Here is a 22322-nt window from a genome sequence, read left to right on the forward strand (position 1 = left end):
CAGACCAGTCCAGTCCAGTCCAGTAGTAAAAGTAAGGCTCCGCTCTGTGTATATATATGCTAATGGTATATAGATCTGGTAGGCAGCCTAAGCATATATATATATATATATATATATATATATACACATATATATATATATATATATATATATATATATACACATATATACATATATATATATATATATACACATGTATATGTATATATATATATATATATATATGTATATATATATATATATGTGTGTATATATGTATATATATGTATATATATGTATATGTGTGTATATATATATATATATATATATATATATATATATATATATATATATATATATACATATACATATACACACACACACACACACACACACTAAGTGGGGGTCTGCCTATATACATACACACTAAAGGGGGGATCTGCCTACACTAGTAGCCTATATACACTAAGGGGGGGGGGGATCTGCCTATAATAGGCAGATCCCCCCCCCCCCTTAGTGTATATAGGCTACTAGTCTTGTATATGTAGGCAGATCCCCCCTTTAGTGTATATATAGGCAGATACCCCTTAGTGTATATATTATATATACATACACTAAGGATCTGCCTATTATATATACACTAAAGGAGGGGACTTGCCTAGAAGACTAGTAGCCTATATACACTAAAGGGGGGGGGGGGGGTCTGCCTATAATAGGCATACCCCCCCCCCCTTAGTGTATATAGGCTACTCGTCTTGTATATGTAGGCAGATCCCCCCTTTAGTGTATATATATTAGGCAGATCCCCCTTAGTGTATGCATTATATATACACTAAGTATTTATAGCGCCGACATAGTACACAGCGCTGTACAGAATATATGTTGTCTTGTCCTGTCCCGCAGAGGGGCACATAATCTATCCCTAGCATAGTCATATGTGTATGTATGTATGTATTGTGTAGTGCATGTATCATAGTCTAGGGACAATTTTTTAGGAGGAAGCCAATTAACTTATCTGTATGTTTTTGGGATGTGGGAGGAAACCAGAGTGCCCGGAGGAAACCCACACAGACACAGGGAGAACATACAAACGCCTTGCAGATAGTACCCTGGCCGGGATTCAAACCAGGGACCCAGTGCTGCAAGGTGAGAGAGCTAACCACTACGCCACCGTGCTACCCGTACACTAAGGAGGGATCTGCCTACAAGACTAGTAGCCTATATACACTAAGGGGGGGATCTGCCTATAATAGATAGATCCCCCCTTAGTGTATATAGGCTACTAGTCTTGTATATGTAGGCAGATGCACCATTTAGTGTATATATAGGCAGATCCCTACTTAGGGCCCTTTTACACTTTCAGTTAAAACTGAAAGAAAACTGATTTTCAAAGTAAGTACCATGTTTTCCTGTGGCTCCTTTCACACTGAACGCGTTTTAACTGAAATCTTCTTCCCAGTGCACTGCTATGGGAAAAAACGCGTACTAACGCATACTAACTGATTAAGTGTAAACGGGGCCTAAGGGAGGCAGATTCCTGAGTTTTCTCTTAGGTGATATTTTTACACCTTGTCATAAAATGCATTTTAAACCACAAGTATACAAGAAAATACAATAATTTTGATAGCACTTTTTCACAAACTTTTAAGTACTTTTCCAAATGTAAAATACAGTTCCGGAAAAGTTATTTTAAAGTGAAGATGAAAATTATCTCATAGAAGATAACTCAGGATAAAAGGGTGTGTGTGTGTGCGTGCGTGTAGGATGAATGGGGGTTGGGGGGGCACCAAAATCTGGTTACGCTCAGGGCGCTGTGAAACCTAAGGCCGGCCCTGCATTAGAGGCAAAGAATCAGCACAATGGTCAGGCAACTGGCATTGTTTATTAGAGAATAAAGATGGTAGCATGCTACCTAGTCTGGGGGAAGGAGGGGGGGAGCTGCAATCCTTTACTTTTACTTTGTGACCTTTGGGGTCACGACACTGCAGATGTAGCTCGGTGCTCTTGAGCGCTGATTGTCATGGATGGGGTGGGGGAGAGGCAGGGAGCGGGCAGTGGAGAGCCAGTGAGAAGACTCTGATAGGCGGGGAAGAAGCGTTACGCAGGAGTTACTCTCCTCCAAGGGATGTCCTTCCCCCATTAGTTTTCCTGACAAGCTGCTTGTCAGCAGATTCGGGGGGGAGGGGACTAGTGAGGTGCAGGGGGATCGAGAGTGGCAAGGAGGGCACACAGAGGCATGTCCGTCGGATGAGAACATGCCTTTGTGTCTCTTTTTTACCATTTAAAATCATCTCGGGTACACTTTAAGGAGGGATCCATTGTTTGGGTTGGGCATATCTATATCAGGCCAGCTTCATACTGCAGTTTGGTGGCAGCGGTGCGGTGTCAGTACTTGGTAGTCCCTGTCTGGCATTTGGCCAACAGGAAGTGATGCTCACTTCCTGTTGGGCGATCGATGCCATGCGCGGAAGTGTGTTTCTAAAATTCGCATCTGAGCATGCACGACGCTGAAAACTGTGGTGGGTTTTTTAAAGACAGGTGTGTTGCCTTAGACTTACATGACTTCCAGTCTGACACAGATCGCCCCAGGAGCCGCGCGGTACCATAAGTTTGGAAGCGCGTTAGATAGGGCACTTCCGGCGCAGTATACCGCAGCTTGGGGAGTGTGAACTCCCCAATATACTTTCATTGCCCAGGGGCGTGGTGTGGTAAATTTACCGCACTGTAACGCTCCAGTGTGAAAGGGCCCTCAAGGTTTAGATTTACAAAAGGCTAATGCAGTACTAAATCACATTGAGGTTGATTCACTAAGCTGTGCTGCTTCAGCAGTGCAGCTTAATGACAGCAGCGAGTGTTATAATTCCCTGTGCACACTATGCAGCCATTGCGTGCGCTGTTAAATTATGCTGGGCTCAGTTTAAGGAGTGCTTTGTTATACTTAACGAGCACTCCACTGAACCCGCCCGCGGGGTCCAGTGGCTTCAAAGTGCGATATTTTTGCACTTTGATTGGCCCTGTAGGCTGCTTGTCACTTAAAGAGACACTGAAGCAAGACTAAATCTCGCTTCAGCTCTGGTATATAGCAGGGGCATGTGTGCCCCTGCTAAAACGCCGCTATCCCGCGGCTTAACGGGGGTCCCTTCACCCCCAACCCACCCCCCGCAAAAGTTGGTCGCAGACTTGGTCTCTACATTTCTCTTCCTGGAGGCAGGGCTAACGGCTGCAGCCCTGCCTCCCAGCGTGTCTATCAGACGCGCATCGCCGCCTCTCCCCCGCCCCTCTCAGTGAAGGAAGACTGAGAGGGGCGGGGGAGAGGCGGAGATATGCGTCTGACAGACGCGCGTGGGGCAGGGCTGCGGCGGTTAGCCCTGCCCCAATGCGGAAACGCTCCCCCGCATTACGGAGGGGATTTGGGGGGACGGACCCCTGTTAAGGCGCGGGATAGCGGCGTTTTAGCAGGGGCACACATGCCCCTGCTATATATGAGGTCTGAAGCGAGATCTGTTCTCGCTGCAGACTCTCTTTAATAGTCAAGCTATTGGGCCAATCAAAGTGCAGGAATATCGTACTTTTAAGGCAATGGAGCTGCCGGGCTCTGGGCGGGTTCAGTGGAGGTGTTTAAACTATCTGAGCTATCTTTAAACTATCTGAGCCCAGTGTAATTTAACAGTGCATGCTATGGCTGCATAGCGTGCACAGGGGATTATAACACTCGCTGCTGTAGCAGCAAAGCTTAGTTAATCAACCTCATTGTTAGGGCTGCTCAAATCCGAATCCGGTGAGATACCCGGATAGTTGCTATCCGGATATCTCCCAGTAAGCCTGTCCGGGGTGGGCGGGGGGCTTCAAGCTTACCTGTCTGACGTCTTCTTCGTCCGTCCCTGGCACCTCCCACGATGCGTTCCACGCGGCGGTCACGTAACTACAAACACTTCCTCCTTCCGGGGTGAAGGAGGAAGTGTTTGTAGTCACGTGATGCACGTGGGACGCATCGTGGAAGGGGCCAAGGACGGTTGAAGAAGACATCAAACAGGTAAGCTTGACCCCCCGCCCACCCTGCACAGGTTTACTGGGAGATATCCGGATAGCAACTATCCGGGTATCTCCCGGATTCGGATTTGAGCAGCCCTACTCAATGGGCTTGATTCACTAAAGCGTGCTAACAGTTAGCACGCTGGTGAAAAGCCCATTATCACGCCTAAACACAGTTTAGGCGTGATAAAATAAACTCTGCGCACATTAAACCCTATGCGACTTTCCATGTGCACCGGACTTTGCGCGCCACTTTATTCCTCAAAACGGTGCTAACCTACTTAGTGCAATGGTTATTACGCCCAAAAGTCTTTAGGAATGCTAAGTAGGTTAGCACCGCTTTGTGAATCAAGCCCATTGTGTTGAAATCCTACCTTAAATAATTACACCAAAAACGTTTGGACCTTTCATCCTGGGCACTTTGGAAGCTCGACAAGTGCTTTTCATTTAATGTAGTGTTACAGTTTAATCTTATCACATGTATATGATTTCATGTCAGCCTACCATCCATCCTATCATTTCCTAGCTGCAGAGGGTCCTCCTGGAAGGCCATCTCACAGATTTGCTTGTTCTTTTCAGGCATGAGGGGCCGGTGTGGCAGGTAGCCTGGGCTCACCCAATGTATGGAAACATCTTGGCCTCCTGCTCCTATGACAGAAAAGTCGTCATCTGGAAAGAGGAAAACGGCACTTGGGAGAAGATGTACAAGTACACCGGCCATGACTCCTCAGGTAACATCCTGCTGACAAGGAGAGCCTTATGACTTGTCATTCCATATCAGCTGGAGAGGGACATTAGTGGTAGGAAATTCTGATCTAATCATGAAGTAGTGGTAATGTCTGGAGATGTCAACTGTGGGGCTGGAGCAGTGGGCATTTTTTTGTTTAAAGTGAATCTCCAGACTAAAAATCTACTCAGCAGCACTGAAAAGGTTTGGTGTTTGCTTAACAGTTTCACAGCATCAAAACTTAGTTTTTCTTACCAAAGCCTAATTTTTAGCTGCACAGAAGCTAAGTGGCGCCCCATCAAAGAAAACTGCCTGGGCATTTTTCCCCTGATGCTGTGCAAAGCATGATGGGATTTCTGATGTTTTTGTTCTCGTTGCCTAGCAACTGGGAGGGGTGATCTGGACACAGGACAGTTGGAACTGTGTCTCATGCTCCCTGTCACCTCCTTTCGACCAAAGAGATGGCTGCCCCCATGAAATCGCAAACATTTGCCTGTTCTTTAAAAACAAGGTGGGTAAGAGATTATATTACCTATCTATTTTAATTAACATAACTAATGTAACTTAAAGTGAACCAGAGACGAAGCACCCTTGTGTATTTTACCATAGAAATCAGTGGGAACATTAGAGAAAACATTTACCATGCTCTCTGTTCCATCCTCACTGCTAAAAGTGTCTGTTATCTAGCTGAGATAAGAATCCCGGACTGAGCATTGAGTCTGGCTTTGCTATAATGACTCAGCTATAATGATTCCTGAGCAAAGCCAGCAGGGGGCAGGCTTGGACTTGAAGACAGCAAAGAACACAGTCTCAGCTATAATTATTCTGTAGCAAAGCCAGACCGACTGCTTAGTCGGGATTCTTATCTTAGAGGTGATAACAGGCAAATTAAACAGAGAACAATGTAACAAAGAGCAGATTAGGTGTTTACTGTCATGTTCCCACTGATTTATAAGGTAAAATACATGAGGTTGCTTCATCTCTGGTTCTCTTTAATGACAGTATGTTTGTTTAGGCTGAAGTTCCTCTTTAATATGAAAAGCATCTTTGTCAGGAATGAAGTCGCAGTAACTTTCTTGAAGCAAGAGTGTTGCAAGTACACCCTCAGCATTTTGTCCTCCCCTTCAGCATTTTGTCCTACCCGTCATGCAAATATGCCTGGGAAATCCTGCTCATGCTCTGTGCAGATTATGGGCTGGACTGATGACATTATGAGAGCCAGGTTTTGGTACAGCACTTGGAAAAGAAGTGAGCAACAGAGCAAAGTGATTATAAAGATAAGAAATCTGAGATGGCATGCTATAAGGGTCACTGCTGCAGAAATCGGGCTGAATCCGTAGTTTCCCCGCAAGCAAATTGCGCGGCGAAACTCTGCCATGGGGATAATGCTGCAATCGATTCAGACGACATTGCAGCATTTTTTCATGCGGGAGGCAGCGAATCCCATAGCCGTGCATGGCACGGCTTCTGGGATTCATCTGCCTACTTGCAGATTTGTGCTGTGTGCTGGCTGACCGCTAATTGGTCAGCGGTTTCAGCATACAAAAGGGTTGTATAGGATTGGTCGCCCCCCTTCCTCTGAGGTGCATTGTTATTTGTTGCGGTGTGGATACTTTCGCACACGTCAGTGCTCTTTCCTGTTTGGCTGTGCGCTGCGTACGCTGGCCACTGATTGGTTGGCGGCAACTACTATTAGCTACTGACAGCGGAGATGTCTTCTGCCTATGTCAGCACTTAGTGAGGGGAGGCGCTTTGTGCCAGCTGATTGGTCGGCGGCCCAGGCACATGTTCATAGTACGGCGGTATAAGATGCCTTTGAGGGTGATACAGTGAGCATATGGACAGTAAGTATACAGCGCTGTGAGACATAGTAGTGCCTAGGTTGTTTTTGTTTCAAGCTAGGCATGAGATTAAACATTGGGCAACGTGTGAATTTTGGAGGGGGCGGGGTTTACCCGTCCTATGCAGTTCCCCATCAGGTCCTCTTATGACCTGGCGCCTGTTGATTGGATGGATGATGTGCTGCACCATATTGGTCTATGATGGATATATAAGTGAGTTGGATGGACACTCTTTTATTGCAGTTTTATAAACTTAACAAAGAGCTTGATTGCTCGAAACAGCGGCCTGTCGTTGTATTTGCTGATTTTTATCTGATGTGATCAATAAAGAAGCTTTAATTACATCGGTGGTACCTGCACGATTTGGTTCCTGCATCTAACAGCTCCGTATATATAAAAAAAGGGGTGAGATAGAAAAAGGTGGGTATGACCCGATTGAGCACAAATCACATACAATTAGTTACTGTAATAACCTATTCAACTTTATTAATCCAAATCTATAGAACAATAAAACACATCAATTAAAAATGTGCCCACCCCGCACCCCCAAGCCAGCCTCCCACCCCGACCTCAAACCCCTGCCACTACCCCACAGATCCCCCAAAGAGATGGTGTAAACACTAACTATAAACTGTAATATCATGTGGGTTTATGTCATTGAAAAAAATAAATAAATAAATAAATTTTTCTGGACGTCCAGTTCACCCGAATTGGATCACAAAAATATATGTAGATATAAACCACAGCCGGTGCAAAAATTGGTTAATAGCATGCAGCCAGTCTTGAAGTGAGGAACCGGCAAATTACTGCAGCCAGCACAAAGATTGGTTAGTTGCATACAGCCAGTCTTAGAGTGGATAATAAGCAGATAAGTGCAAGCAAGGGGATTTTCCAGCCGGGAAAAAGCAAGACAGTCACATAAAATTAATTCAATCTCAGAACATAATCTCCAGAGATGTCAGGCATTGGATAAACAAGCTGAGGCACATTGAGGCAAGCAGGTTGGCACCACACTGAGGCACATGCAGGGTTCAGGCCAAGTGATATAGCTGCCACAAATCAAGCTGCAAGTTCACCAAGAGGCTCAGTGTCATCAGTTAAACGCCACTCACTTGTATAATGATTTTGAGAAGCAGTCCACATACATAAACAAAAGCCATGCCCGTGGGGCTGCTTACGTGTCCAGAATGGATATCCTGGAGTACCGTGTTGCTAAATGTGATGTCCTCCGAGATCAATGCCTGTGTTGAATAAGTGTCCGGATAGTTGTCCGGATAAACAAGGTTTTCTATCCGTATGGAGATTGATTCCTGTATGGCTGAGACACCGGACTGGCTGTAGGGAAGGCAGAGGCTTCTATCCGTGCGGGGAAGGAGACAGCATGGAGGCCGGGACACTGCACATACGTCCTCGACCGGTTTCGCCGGACTTCCGGCTTCCACTGGAGGTGTGCAACAGATTCCATGTTCCTCCATGGGGATCTTAAACCCCCCCCACCGGCCTGACGTCATCGCCAGGCCGGCCCCGCCCGCCCCCACAAGCGGCCAATGCCGGGCAGGTGGGCGGGGCAGGCAGACACGGCGGCCGGTCGCCTTAGCAACCCGCCGGCGCGTCCGCCAAACCCCGCCCACCCGCCCGAACGTCGCACACGGGGCGGGCAGGGCGGATGGACACGGTGGCGGGGGGCAGCCGGGCCAAAGGCAACCGCACAACCCCCAAACACCGCGCCCACCAAGCCCCAACCACACCAGGCGACACCACCAGAGGGGGCGGGAGGAGCCGGTCCAAGCCACAAACCAGGCCGGAGAGAGAAACCAAGACCCCACCCAGGTATCTTATCCAAAAATATATATTCAAATAGGGATTTCAACTCGAAATGAAATTCATATATTAATTATAAACAGCAAGACGTTAATGGTAAGCCATAATATATGAATGCAAAGAACAAGGGGAGGGGGCAACCATAAGGGGCCCCACATAGTGTGGATGCCTCAAGCATCCTCAATGAGAGAAATTTCACCTTATAAAGCTAGTGTTTAGCAAAGAATATAGGGAGGGCCACCCCCCCACACAGACCGGGGAGGAGACGCACGCGACCAGGGAGAGTAGTTTCAAGAGGTGGGCACACAGGGACCTCAAACAGGCAAAAAGGAAGTATAACTGGTATTTTCATTCAAACCTGGGGGTGATGTCGCCCCCAGGTCAAAAATCCACCTTGATTCTCGCTGTAATAAAAGTCTATCCATGTCCCCACCTCGTTGAGATGCATGAATACGGTCCAAGCCAACAAAACGCATCTGAGCTGGGTTGCCAGCATGCATGGTTTTGAAATGCATGTGAGATTGGACGTGCTCTTACTCCTTATGTTAGTAACATGATGAGAGATCCTGGCACGTAGCTCTCTTTTAGTTTTACCTATATAAAAGGCACCACATGGGCATAGTAACAGATAAACTACTAAGAGCTCCGGTGGTGTGGAATGCTGTTTGCTTGGGCGCACCTTCTCCTTTGTATGGGTGCTGCCCCCCCCCCCTTTCACTGTATCCTAGAGAAACCAAAGAATGATTACTTATTTAGCCTCAACTAAACATTGAAATATCAGTTTTGGTTTTGCCCACCCTAACTGGGTAGTCTGTGAGGTCAGACATTCTCAGATGACTTTGCATGTCTTATTATCAATAAAGATCAGTTCCAGTTGTGGATAGTAAATCCATGCAATATAATGGTCATAGTGGGGTTCTCTTGCAGCTTGTCTCCTATGCAGTGAACTCCATGGGCTCGATTCACAAAGCGGTGCTAACCCAGTTAGAGACTTTAGGCATGATAACCATTGCACCACGCTGGTGAAAAGCCAGTTTAGGGGCCTGATTCACAAAGCCGTGCTAACAGTTAGCACCCTGGTGAAAAGCCCTTTATCATGCCTAAACTCAGTTTAGGCATGATAAGTTTAGGTGTGTTAAGTTTAGGTGTGATAAGTTTAGGCATGAGGGGCCTGATTCACAAAGCGGTGCTAACAGTTAGCACCCTGGTGAAAAGCCCTTTATCATGCCTAAACTCAGTTTAGGCATGATAAGTTTAGGTGTGATAAGTTTAGGTGTGATAAGTTTAGGCATGATAAGTTTAGGTGTGATAAGTTTAGGTGTGATAAGTTTAAGCGCCAACTGCGTTAGCACCGCAGTGCACAGCTGATCAAAAGTTTTACGCTAGCAAAGACTGGTTCACTTCGTATAAAGTTTAATGGCGCTGCTTTGCGTGCGGGACTTTGCAAGCGATCTAAACTTATCTAAACTTAGCATGCCTAAACTTATCACACCTAAACTTATCATGCCTAAACTTATCACACCTAAACTGGCTTTTCACCAGAGTGGTGCAATGGTTATCATGCCTAAAGTCTCTAACTGGGTTAGCACCGCTTTGTGAATCAGGCCCCATGTGTTGGGCCCCACACGACTTCGGGTTAAAGCTGGCCTGCGGAAGTTCAGACGGCGCCATTTCTCTACTCACCTATACAGGGGACAGCCCATGGGATGTCAAGAAGATCAGCAATGTGCATATGGTGAGGGCTACGCACATTGGGCCTGATTCACAAAGCGATGCTAACAGTTAGCACGCTGGTGAAAAGCCCTTTATCACGCCTAAACTCAGTTTAGGGGCCTGATTCACAAAGCGGTGCTAACAGTTAGCACCCTGGTGAAAAGCCCTTTATCATGCCTAAACTCAGTTTAGGCATGATAAGTTTAGGGGCTCGATTCACCAAGCGGTGCAAACCCAGTTAGCATGCCTAAAAGACTTTAGGCATGATAACCATTGCACCATGCTGGTGAAAAGCCAGTTTAGGCGTGATAAGTTTAGGTGTGATAAGTTTAGGTGTGATAAGTTTAGGCATGCTAAGTTTAGATAAGTTTAGATCGCTTGCAAAGTCCCGCACGCAAAGCAGCGCCATTAAACTTTATACAAAGTGCACCAGTCTTTGCTAGCGTAAAACTTTTGATCAGCTGTGCACTGCGGTGCTAACGCAGTTGGCGCTTAAACTTAGCATGCCTAAACTTATCACACCTAAACTTATCATGCCTAAACTTATCACACCTAAACTTATCACACCTAAACTTATCATGCCTAAACTGAGTTTAGGCATGATAAAGGGCTTTTCACCAGGGTGCTAACTGTTAGCACCGCTTTGTGAATCAGGCCCCAGGTGTGATAAGTTTAGGTGTGATAAGTTTAGACATGCTAAGTTTAGATAAGTGTAGATAGCGTGCAAAGTCCCGCACGCAAAGCAGCGCCATTAAACTCTATGCGAAGTGCACCAGACTTTGCTAGCGCTAAACTTTTGATCAGCTGTGCACTGCGGTGCTAACCCAGTTGGCGCTTAAACTTATCATGCCTAAACTTATCACACCTAAAGTTATCATGCCTAAACTTATCACACCTAAACTTATCACACCTAAACTTATCATGCCTAAACTGAGTTTAGGCATGATAAAGGGCTTCTCACCAGGGTGCTAACTGTTAGCACCGCTTTGTAAATCAGGCCCCAGGTGTGATAAGTTTAGGGGCTTGATTCACAAAGCGGTGCTAACAGTTAGCACCCTGGTGAAAAGCCCTTTATCATGCCTAAACTCAGTTTAGGCATGATAAGTTTAGGTGTGATAAGTTTAGGTGTGATAAGTTTAGGCATGATAAGTTTAGGTGTGATAAGTTTAGGCATGATAAGTTTAAGCACCAACTGCGTTAGCACCGCAGTGCACAGCTGATCAAAAGTTTAGCGCTAGCAAAGACTGGTGCACTTCGTATAAAGTTTAATGGCGCTGCTTTGCGTGCGGGACTTTGCAAGCGATCTAAACTTATCTAAACTTAGCATGCCTAAACTTATCACACCTAAACTTATCATGCCTAAACTTATCACACCTAAACTGGCTTTTCACCAGAGTGGTGCAATGGTTATCATGCCTAAAGTCTCTAACTGAGTTAGCACCGCTTTGTGAATCGAGCCCTAGGTGTGATAAGTTTAGGTGTGATAAGTTTAGGCGTGATAAGTTTAAACACCAACTGGGTTAGCACCGCAGTGCACAGCTGATCAAAAGTTTTGCGCCCATAGGGCTCGATTCACAAAGCGGTGCTAACCCAGTTAGAGACTTTAGGCGTGATAACCATTGCACCATGCTGGTGAAAAGCCAGTTTAGGCGTGATAAGTTTAGGCGTGATAAGTTTAGGCATGATAAGTTTAGGCATGATAAGTTTAGATAAGTTTAGATCATGCGCAAAGTCCTGCACGCAAAGCAGCGCCATTAAATTTTATGCAAAGTGCACCAGACTTTGCTAGCGTAAAACTTTTGATCAGCTGTGCACTGCGGTGCTAACGCAGTTGGTGCTTAAACTTATCATGCCTAAACTTATCACACCTAAACTTATCATGCCTAAACTTATCACACCTAAACTTATCACACCTAAACTTATCATGCCTAAACTGAGTTTAGGCGTGATAAAGGGCTTTTCACAAGGGTGCTAACTGTTAGCACCGCTTTGTGAATTAGGCCCAAGGCGTGATAAAGGGCTTTTCACCAGGGTGCTAACTGTTAGCACCGCTTTGTGAATCAGGGCCATTGTGTTTACACTGTAAAGGTGGCCATACACTGATAGATTTGCAGCAAGTTCGACCATCAGATTTCTGTCAGATGCCTGTTAAGTCGAATCTGACAGGAATCTATCTGATGTGTGCCACACACTAGGAACATATTTCCAATAGATTTCAGGATGAAATCTATTGAAAATCGATCTAAATGCATTATTGGACCATTAGATCCAATGCAACCCTATGGGCCGTTGATCAGGATTCACTGGTTTCCGCAATAGCGCATCCGCATTTGCAATTGTGTTTTCCGCATGTGATTTTTCACGTTTGTCCTGTGTTTTTTTTTAATGCGTTGGAATACTTTGTAATTACCGAGGCATGGATTGTGCAGGAAAAAGAGAGCTTTCTTTTTGCGGGGGAAAAAAAGCAAAACCCGAATAAACGCTAACAATGTACATTTCCCAATTGCAGCAGTGCACGTTTGGCCCCCAGATGACACTGCATATTCAGTCTTGTTTTATATTCAGGTCACTGTCAGCACACCCTGTTAGCACGTACTGACAGCAGGGCGAGTAAGCTGCAGTGGCGGGAGATCGGCACAATCGGCGGTAGTGTGCAGCGGGCTAATTGAAATGTACTCCCTGGCAGGGATAACAGGTCCCAAACAGGGCATAGATTTCAAATAGCGTGGTCTGGAAGTGGTTAAAGCAATACTGAAGCGAAACTAAAAAAAAGTTAGATATTCACCTATGTAGAGGGATGGCTCTGAATCCCATAGAGCCTTCCCAGTCCTCTCCATGCCATTGTTTCAGCGCCGTGCCTCCATTGAGATCCCAGAGCCTTTGGGACTCCTTAGAAGGCTTTGGAAACACTTGCCTCTCTGAGTGGTTCTGAGAACAGGTGCAGCTGTGAGCCTGGACTAGCACCTTGTAATACAGAACAGCTAGTCTTCGGAAGTACTCGGTGACACCATTTGAACAGCGGTAGACCAGGGGCATGGGGTGAGGATCTAGAAGGTATCTATCTTTATTTCAATATTACTTTGAGCCTTACTATTTCAACCAAGAGGCAGCCAGGCTGCATCTGAATGACATCCAGCCCAGAGCCTTTTATAGGCTAATGGAGGATGTTAGCTTCCAAAACAGTTTTTTAGCATGCAAACAAATGCGGCCTGGCTTTACGAAGCACTGCCATTTCTCCCTGCTCTATACAAAATGTAAGTTCTACTTTATTGCTAGCTGCTGCCAGGTTATACTATGTTTGCATGACATTTCCCTTTAATTAGAGATTAGGGTAGTTAATGCATATTCTAGCATCTGTTTTGGATGCAATGGGAGCAGTCTGCCTATTAGAGGCTCTGCCCACATATGCTGGTACTTATTCATATGTGCTGTCATGCCTCTGTGTTGTCTTCACTTCAGAATTGCTTTAAAGAAAAAAAGAGCCTCTGGGGGGTACTTACCTCGGAGGGGGAAGCCCCTGGATACTAATAAGGCTTCCCTCGTCATCCTCAGCACTTCCAATCCAACGCTGGCTCCCTGGAAAGTTGTTGCCAGATTGTGAACTAGCGGCTTCCATCACTGGTTTCCCGAACAGGCGCAGTAGCTGCTTGCCATTTGAGCTCTGGTGGAAATAGCCGAGCCTAATCAGGTCTACTCCACTGCACAGATGCTTGGCTATTTCTGCCGCGCCCAATTGGCAAGCTTGCATGAGGCTCAATGATGTCAATACTGTGGTGGCCGTTTCTCTGGGGAAGCCAGTGCTGGATTGAGGCTGCTGAGAAGGACAGGGAAGCCTTATAGGATCCAGAGGCTTGCCCCTCCCGAGGTAAGTACCCCCAAAGGGCAGTTGTGTATACAGGTTTACTTTAAGCTTATTAGTGTGAGGTTCTCTGCATGTTGTTTCTGGCCTTTGCTGTGCTGGCTCTACCAAGCTGATGGTAAATAATTCTGCTTTTGTCCCTCCATAGATCAGGTTTAATGCTGTGAGTTGGGCCCCTTCAGTGGTGCCTGCAGTTTGGTGGATCAGCGGCCATCTGGACAGAGGCCAAATTACATCAACAGATTTGTGTCTGGTGGCTGTGACAACCTGGTAAAGATCTGGAGGTAAGTTGGAGCTCTCCTGACAGGGCAGTGGTGGAGAGGAGGCACCTCTTTGTAAATGAGGAAAGTGTTCAGCACTCTCTCCTTTTATTCAGGGATGGTCAGTGGAAGGAAGACCAGAAGCTAAAGGCACACAGTGATTGGGCGAGAGATGTGGCCTGGGCTCCCTCTATTGGTCTCCCTACTTGCACTATAGCCTGCTGCTCTCAGGTAAACATGAAGAGGAGTTTTCTATTCCATACATCTGCGGTAATCCAGCTCTGTTGTAACAAACCATTGTTGGGTCTGTCTTACAGGACGGCAGAGTCTACATCTGGACATGCGTGCCATGAGCAGCTGGACACCAAAACTACTGCATAAATTCAATGATGTGGTGTGGCACGTGAGCTGATCCATCACCGCCAACATCCAGGCTGTGTCCAGGGGAGATAACAAGATGCGTAGCCATGTCCGTGCTCACCTGCCCTTGTGAATACAAAGAAGAGTATTTGTGGCCCGTGGAAGTCAGAGCTGGTGCAGTGTGAATAGCGGTAAAGGGGAGGGGTTTTGCAGCTTTCTGGGCTCCTGTTGTGGAGATTTCCTCTGACTTTCCAACTCCAGAACGATTTTGTTTAATTGTTGGATATTGTAGAAATATATATGTATAGCTTCTATGACCTTGCTGAGGTTGTCTTTGTCTCTATCTAGGAGAATTTCCCTAATTTTTTCATAAAGAACAACTTGAATTTTTAATATATCTGTTACGGCCAGAACCCAAAGTCTGGCCACTTCGGGTTCTGGCCGGTCAAAACGCGAAGTGGCTGTTCACCTGCAGCCAATGTTAGAAATGAAGTTTCGCAAATGCATTAATATCCCGGCGGCGTTAAATGAATGAATTCCCCGGCGGCATTATGTGACCGGATGAAGCCGCAGACCTAATGGAGCCACCTCTTCGGCTCTGCCTCCTCTCCTCCCCCTGCCCCTCTCTTATGCAGCTTTGGCAGCCGGGGACATGCGTGTCCCTCAGAGTTGTTCGTAGCAGCAGGGAATCCTGCCTTTTGTTCCTCTGCAGAGTGGCTGCTGGCAGAAGCGATGTCTGCAGCCTTCCCGCTCTGCTTCCCTGCCGCTACCAACGATCCTGGGGGACACGCGTGGTCCCCGGCTGCCACAGCTGCATAGGAGAGGGGCAGGGGGAGGAGAGGAGGCACAGCCGAAGAGACGGCTTCATCCGGTCACATAATGCCGCCGGGAATTCATTCATTTAACGCCGCCGGGATATGAATTCATTTGGGAAACTTTTCATTTCTACCATTGGCCGCAGGTGCCCGGCCACTTCGCATTTTGACCGGCCTGAACCCGAAGTAGCCAGACTTCGGGTTCTGGCCGTAACATATCCAAAAAGTACAAAAAATTGATTCACAAATCTTCAAAAGAAGTTGATCTTAGGGCTGGTGCACACCAGAGCGGTTCTGGAACGTTTTTAAAAACGCTAGCTGATTGAAAACTGCTTGGGTAATGTATTTCAATGGGATGGTGCACACCAGAGCGGTTCGTTTTTCCTACAAACGCAAACTCGGGGGCTGCAGCATTTTTTAGATTTCTGAGGCGTTTCTGCCTCAATGTTAAAGTATAGGAAAGTGGAAAACTGATCTGAAAAACGCTAGATCAGAGCGGTTTTCCAGGCCTTTTTTGTTACAGAAGCTGTTCAGTAACAGCTTTACTGTAAAAATATATGGAATCTGCTATACAAAAACGCTCCAAAAACCGCTAGGCATGTTTATAAAATCTCTCTAAACATGCTTTGAAAATCTGCTTCAAAAACCTCTAGCGTTTTGCGGATCTGCTAGAGGTTTTTGGTGTGCACTGGCCCTTAAAGTGGTTCTCTGGTATGTTTAAAAAAGCTAAAACTGACACTTACCTGGGGCTTCTATCGGCCCCCTGTAGCTGTAATGTCCTGTGCCGTCCTCCTCTGGTGCTCCGTTCCACGCTGCCGGTAACTTGCTAATTATTCGTCTAACTAGACAAATAGAACTGCGGCTGTGCGGCCGTGTCCGCGCTCGTTATCGGGAGCTTACTGCGCAGGGGCAGTACAAGAAAATTTCTACTGTGTCTGCACAGTAAGCTTTCAATGACGTGCATGCTCGCTCCTGCGCGCGGGAGCGCAGACACGCAGCCGCAGTTCTATTCGTCTGGTTAGATGAATAATTAGCAGGTTACCGGCGGCGGGGAATAAAGCATCGGAGAAGGATGGCACGGGACATTACAGCTGCAGGGGGCCAATAGAAGCCCCACTTAAAGAGAACCCGAGGTGGCTTTGTATAACGTTAGTGGGGCACAGAGGCTGGTTGGGCACACTAACACCAGCCTCTGTTGCCCCATGGTGTGTGTCAAAGACCCCCCTGCTCGCCGCTATCCTTCCCGCAGTGCTGGCGACACGCAGCGCGTCGCCAGCACAATGTTTACCCTAGCGCTGTCTGTCAGCGCCGCTCCCCCGCCTCCTCCGCATCGCCGCTACCCGCCCTCGTCCCTTCCCTCCAATCAGCGTGAGGGAAGGGACGAGGGCGGGTAGCGGCGATGCGGAGGAGGCGGCGGAGCGGCGCTGACAGACAGCGCTAGGGTAAACATTGTGCTGGCGACACGCTGCGTGTCGCCAGCATTGCGGGGGTATAGCGGCGAGCAGGGGGGTCTTTGACACACACCATGGGGCAACAGAGGCTGGTGTTAGTGTGCCCAACCAGCCTCTGTGCCCCACTAACGTTATACAAAGCCACCTCGGGTTCTCTTTAAGTGTCAGTTTTAGCTTTTTTTTAAACATACCAGAGAACCCTTTAAGACACGCCAACACATAAAAAGGTGCAATATCAAAACCGTTAGATCAATTATTTTTAAAAGATGACGTTGACTTGTTTCAGGTAGACCCTTCTTCAGGCCTTCACAAACAATTGTACATCTGCACTATACACACAGCATAAGATGGAAAACCATCTGGACCAAAACTAAGCCAGGAATATCCACCTGCAATGTGAATAGGGCAACAAATGGAGCAGCATCTGGACAACAACCAAGCCAGGAATCACCACTTCCAAATATAGAAAAACACCACACACAGGCTGAACCGACCAAGGGAGAGTCCACAACAAGTTGATGTTGTCGTCTTATAAAAACAATTAATCTTACTGTTTTGATATTGCACTTTTTTATGGGATGTTGTGTCTTAAGATGAATTTCTTTTGAAGATTTGTGAATCAATTTTTTGCACATATTAAAAATTCAAGCTCATCTTTATGAAAAAAATGATTTGCTATGTACTTATCTTTGTCTGTATACTGGTGAGTAACTGGTGTAGTGGCGCGCCGCTAAAAGGATACGCTTTTTTCTGGTCTCCTAATTTACATAAATACAGTGAAAAGTTGTATGACACCGACGCTGTCTGAGACCGCGGACTGCTGCTCAGGAGAACTGTCGTGCAGGAAGTGGTTGGTGCAGAAGCTGCTGAGCAGGTACTTTAAAGGGAATCTGAAGTGAGAGGGATATGGAGGCTTCCATATTTATTTCCATTTAAACAATACCAGTTGCCTGACTGTCCTGATTTTACTATCTGCAGTAGGGTCTGAGTCACACACCTAAAACAAGCATCCAGCTAATCTTGTAAGGTTTTTGTCAGAAACATCTGATCTGTACTGGTATTGGGCTCTGCCTCTGACACGGCAGACCAAGGTTCAAATCCAAGCGCTTCCCTTTCAGTAAGCCAGTAAGGGAACCTAAACTGAGAAGGATATGGATTTTTCCTTTTAAAATAATACCAGTTGACTGACTCTCCTGCTGATCCTATGTCTCTAATACTTTAGCCACAGCCCCTGAACAAGCATGCAGATCAGGCGCTCTGACTGAAGTCAGACTGGATTAGCTGCATGCTTGTTTCAGGTGTGAGATCCAGATACTACTGCAGCAAATTGATCAGCAGGAGAGTCAGGCAACTGGTATTGTTTAAAAGGAAACATCCATATCCCTCTTAGTTTAGGTTCCCTTTAAGTAGGAGACTTTGGGAAAGATTCCCTAACACTGCTACTGCCTATAGAGTGCACACTAGTGGCTGCAGCTCTGGCCCTTTGAGTCCGCCAGGAGAAAAGCGCAATATAAATGTTATTTGTCTTGTCTTCTTCAGGGTCTATGGCTTAAAGTATCGGAGGAAGAGTATTAGCAGGACAGCCAGGCAATTTGCACTGTTAAATTAAATAAATATGTCAACCTCCATATCCCACATACTTCAGATTCCTTTTAACGTAACCCCTCCCCATCTAGTAGGCTGAATAGCAGGGCTGTGGAGTTGAGGAGTCAGAGCAAGTTTTGGGTACCTGGAGTAAGAGACGGTGGTTTCATAAACTGAGGAGTCAGATGTTTTTTGTACTAACTCCACAGCTCTGGTAAGTATAAGACAATAGTATATAGTATACTGTAAGTATAAGACTAAGGAGTCGGAGCAATTTTGGGTACCTGAAAGTCAGTCAGTGGTTTCATAAACTGAGGAGTCGGATAATTTTTGTACCAATTCCACAGCCCTGCAGAATAGTATACAGGCAGGTAATTCCAGTGCAGCCCTGTGCAGGGACTTGGGAGGTTGCGTGAACCTGTGCAGGGACTTGGGAGGTCGCATGTGCCCGTGCAGGGACTCGGGAGGTCATGTGCACCCGTGGAAGGACTTGGGAGGTCGCCTGCGCCAGTGCAGGGACTTGGGAGGTCGCGTACGCCCGTGCAAGGTCTTGGGAGGTCGCGTGCACCCGTGCAGGGACTTGGGAGGTTGCGTGCGCCCGTGCAGGGACTTGGGAGGTTGCGTGCGCCCCTGCAGGGACTTGGGAGGTTGTATGCACCTGTGCAGGGACTTGGGAGGTTGTGTGCACCCGTGCCGGGACTTGGGAGGTCGTGTGCGCCCGTGCAGGGACTTGGGAGGTCGCGTGCACCCATGCAGGGACTTGGGAGGTCGTGTGCGCCCGTGCAGGGACTTGGGAGGTCGCGTGCGCCCGTGCAGGGACTTGGGAGGTCGTGTGCGCCCGTGCAGGGACTTGGGAGGTCGCGTGCACCCATGCAGGGACTTGGGAGGTCGTGTGCGCCCGTGCAGGGACTTGGGAGGTCGTGTGCGCCCGTGCAGGGACTTGGAAGGTCGTGTGCGCCCGTGCAGGGACTTGGGAGGTCGTGTGCGCCGGTGCAGGGACTTGGGAGGTCGTGTGCGCCGGTGCAGGGACTTGGGAGGTCGTGTGCTTCCATGCAGGGACTGGGAGAACACATGCGCCTGTGCAGGGACAAGGAGAACACATTTGAGAGTAGCAAATACAGCCACCTGCACTACATACAAAAGACTGGCCATAGTCTGGAAATCTTTCTCCAACTATATGCTTAATTGATATGTTTCTCCTCTGATTACAGGTGACCCTGTGATAGGAGTCTGTGGACGGCCAATGGGCTTGCATCAGTGATGTAAACAAAGGACAAGGCGCAGTGTCTGCAGTTACAGAAGGGCAGCAGAACGAGCAGTGACGTCTAGCCTTGATTGGACTAACAAAATTATTAATTTCTACTTCCTGTATGACAGACAACATCCTCACTAATTTATCAGAGAGAGGTGAAATCAAACTTGGACAATTTGCAGTTATTATAAATACCAACTCTGTAAACCGCAGCGCCCCCACCTGTGTGTGCGCGGGATCACGGGACTACACTATCTTGCTGCAGATTTTTTCTCAATATTTTATCAGATTGTTAGATGGTGCAGCACCCAGGGCAATTAAAAGATAATTGTTTATACAAAAGAGGCATTACTTATCTGAATATTTGGTCATGCTTCAGCTTGTAATTCTGTAAGAGCTGATGTGACCGCGTGAGGCAATGTTTTTCCTTTTCTCCACAGAGTATACATATTCAGGCAGTCATTCTCTGGCTCCTGTGTGAAGTGTTTTCCCTTCACTCTTGTGCAGGCAGCAGCAGTTTATCCTCCATCTCCACCATAGCGTTACAGCCTTTTGCACCAGGTATGACAACAGCAGGAAAAAGTAGGAAGGCTCTGTGTTTTCATTAAAGGACAACTATCAATAACCAAGTGTTCTAAAATTACAATGTACAAAGTATGTCTAAGTAGCTGCGTAAACATTAACATAAGAGGCAAAAGCTGTAATTCATTAGATTGTAGCTGCATTGGAATGATTTTTTAGCAAAGGGGAGTCTGTGCTTTATGAGAAAAGTGACAATACAGTCAGTGCTGGTCTCTGCATATTTCAGAAGGCTACAGCAAAATACTTTAGTATGAAAATCTTGCCTTGGTATTAGGTTACACACACAAAAGAGAATGTTTTTTTATGCTGCAGATGGATACATTTCAGCCTGCTTGCTCTGCACATGTCAGTGTATCCTTAGACAGACAACCTTCAAAAGCCTGTGTTTTATCTCTCTGAATGAGCTATTCAGAGAGACAAAACTACAGCTGCAGTTTAGACCTGTCATCTGCTAAATATATAAAGTACATACAGGGTTAACATATGTAGGGAAAGGGATTTCCCCCTCCCCTCATCATTCACTGATCCAAGGCCCTGGTCCCAACACCACTCCATGAAAAGAATTTGATAACATTAAAGGAAGAGATGAGCATGGGTACAGATACAGCAGTATTTAGGAACACCTTCACAAGCTATTCCCAGGCCAGTTTAAGAAAACATGTTAATCGATAGTTGTCCTTTAATGCCATAAAAGTGGTACGTCTTGGTGTGGACATGAGTGAGATTTTGTAGGAGATGCTTTATTTGTGTTTTGTGCAGGACCAAGTGTGTTTACAGTCTAGATCTGAGTACATTGTCATCCTGTGTATTGTCTCTCCCCAGATGTGCAGAGATGAGACCCAGTTGCTCTTGTATTATTGATGAGGTTCAGCAGGGTAATCCTGAAACTTGAGAGGTTCAGCCATATGCACATTAAGAGGAACTTTAACCCAGTATTGGCCACTAATAGCCAACCTGTGTCACCCCCACCCAGCATGCGCACACAATATACCACTAATAGGCAGCCTGTGTCACCCCCACCCAGCATGCGCACACAATATGCCACTAATAGGCAGCCTGTGTCACCCCCACTCAGCATGCGCACACAATATACCACTAATAGGCAGCCTGTGTCACCCCCACCCAGCATGTGCACACAATATGCCACTAATAGGCAGCCTGTGTCACCCCCACCCAGCATGTGCACACAATATGCCACTAATAAGCAGCCTGTGTCACCCCCACCCAGCATGTGCGCACAATATGCCACTAATAGGCAGCCTGTGTCACCCCCACCCAGCATGCGCGCACAATATGCCACTAATAGGCAGCCTGTGTCACCCCCACCCAGCATGCACACACAATATGCCACTAATAGGCAGCCTGTGTCACCCCCACCCAGCATGCGCACACAATATGCCACTAATAGGCAGCCTGTGTCACCCCCACCCAGCATGAGCACACAATATGCCACTAATAGGCAGCCTGTGTCACCCCCACCCAGCATGCGCACACAATATGCCACTAATAGGCAGCCTGTGTCACCCCCACCCAGCATGCGCACACAATATGCCACTAATAGGCAGCCTGTGTCACCCCCACCCAGCATTCGCACACAATAAGCCACTAATAGGCAGCCTGTGTCACCCCCCTCCCCAGCATGCGCACACAATAAGCCACTAAAAGGCAACCTGTGTCACCCCCACCCAGCATGCGCGCACAATATGCCACTAATAGGCAGCCTGTGTCACCCCCACCCAGCATGTGCACACAATATACCACTAATAGGCAGCCTGTGTCACCCCCACCCAGCATGTGCACACAATATACCACTAATAGGCAGCCTGTGTCACCCCCACCCAGCATGTGCACACAATATGCCACTAATAGGCAGCCTGTGTCACCCCCACCCCCACCCCCACCCAGCATGTGCACACAATATGCCACTAATAGGCAGCCTGTGTCACCCCCACCCAGCATGCGCACACAATATGCCACTAATAGGCAGCCTGTGTCACCCCCACCCAGCATGCGCACACAATATGCCACTAATAGGCAGCCTGTGTC

The 22322-nt window shown here is 47.1% G+C and overlaps 1 long non-coding RNA gene across 1 annotated transcript; it reads left to right on the plus strand.

The window, feature by feature from the left end:
* Positions 1-775: 775 nt before the first annotated feature.
* On the plus strand, positions 776-20036 carry LOC137564131 (uncharacterized). The gene is made up of 6 exons (XR_011030533.1): positions 776-1125; positions 4591-4742; positions 14121-14256; positions 14349-14463; positions 14550-14783; positions 19654-20036. It is a non-coding gene; the product is annotated as an uncharacterized lncRNA (long non-coding RNA).
* Positions 20037-22322: the final 2286 nt, after the last annotated feature.

The sequence above is a fragment of the Hyperolius riggenbachi genome, chromosome 3 (assembly GCF_040937935.1).
Source record: "Hyperolius riggenbachi isolate aHypRig1 chromosome 3, aHypRig1.pri, whole genome shotgun sequence".
NCBI lineage: Eukaryota > Metazoa > Chordata > Amphibia > Anura > Hyperoliidae > Hyperolius > Hyperolius riggenbachi.